Here is a 1,586-nt window from a genome sequence, read left to right on the forward strand (position 1 = left end):
AGGCAGGCGCCCAGCATAACACCTGGTAGTTTTTAGAGATGGGGTCTCACTCTGGCTCAGGCTGGTCTTCAACTTGTGAGCTCAGGCAATCCACCCACCTCAGCCTCTCAGAGTGCTAGGAACAATCCATTTTCTAAATAACATGCCATACCCGGTGCTAAACATCACTGTCCTTGGTAGGTTGGTTTTGGACCCAGCCTAAGCAATCTAGACCTTTTTTACAAGGCAGAGATAAGTTTGCCAAATTCCATGAAAATCTAATCTAAACCTACATGCAAAACATTCTATTCCTTTAATAGGATAGGATCAGCTGCATTTTTTTTTTTTTAGAGATGGAGTCTCACTTTACCACCCTCGGTAGAGTGCTGTGTCATCACAGCTCACAGCAACCTCCAACTCCTGGGCTTAGGTGATATCTTGCCTCAGCCTCCTGAGTAGCTGGGACTACAGGTGCCCCCTACAATGTCTGGCTATTTTTTTGTTGCAGTTTTGCCAGGGCCAGGTTTGAATCCACCATCCTCAGTATATGGGGCTGGCGCACTACTTACTGAGCCACAGATGCCAGCTAATCAGCTGTACTTCTAAAGATGCTGAATTCAGCAGGCTTCACTTAGGCATAGCCTCAGAATTATCCAATCCTACTTTTGCAAATAATCTCAAGTAAAATAATAAGAATTCAACATTCAATAAATATTTATGAAGTATGTATTCTGGACCAGGCTTCATTCCAAGCACAGATCAAGCCTGTGACCTTGGGCAGTTACATTTGTATTGTAGAGGTAGATAACTAATACATAACTATTTTCTGTGAGAACAGAAGGGAAAGCAATGGCAACAAGGAAAGCTTTTATCCAAAGCAAGAATCACAGGCATCACGCTATAGAAACAGGAGACAAGTGGAAAGAATCCACTGACAGCTAAGAAACCCCTCCAGAGAGAAATCTCAGCCCTGTCTCCTCTAGGGGAGCCTCGTCAAGAGATTCTGTTCTCATGAAGATCTGGGGCCTGTCCCAGAGGCCATGAGGTCTCCTGGAGTCCATGCTGTATGAGTGGTGCACGTCTCCACTGCACTACCCACGGAAAACTCACCAAAGTTTTCTGTCTTGTCCCCTATAGAAATTTTGTAAAGGAGAGGAGGACAAGGGAAAAAAGCTATAACCGCATCCTCTCCTGCTGTACCCTCACTGAAAGATAAATGTCCCAAGAAACACTCTCCTCTCCATCGGAGGCCAGCTCGGTTCACACTGGTGCAAAGAAGTGTCCATCATCATATCCCCTTCATTACCTCCTCAACTGTTGACCTCTGCATTTCCTTCCATTCAATAACCCCTCACAGCCCGAGGGGTGTCTTCCATTTATGATTTACAAACCAAGTTACAGATTTCAGCAAGGGAAAGTGGTCCTCCAACCCTTGAGGCCATACAAGGATCCTGCATCAGCTTGAAAGCCTGAAGAAATGAATGGGAAAAGGCTAGTTTAGTATTTGCCTCTGAAGGAGCTAAGGAAATTTCATCCTAAAATATGATTCCTTGGTATGAAGAATATTTTGAATTAAAGACCACTCATGATCAGAACGCATTGGCTGG

The sequence above is a fragment of the Otolemur garnettii genome, unplaced genomic scaffold (assembly GCF_000181295.1).
Source record: "Otolemur garnettii isolate 467f Iridium unplaced genomic scaffold, OtoGar3 scaffold00082, whole genome shotgun sequence".
Taxonomy (NCBI): domain Eukaryota; kingdom Metazoa; phylum Chordata; class Mammalia; order Primates; family Galagidae; genus Otolemur; species Otolemur garnettii.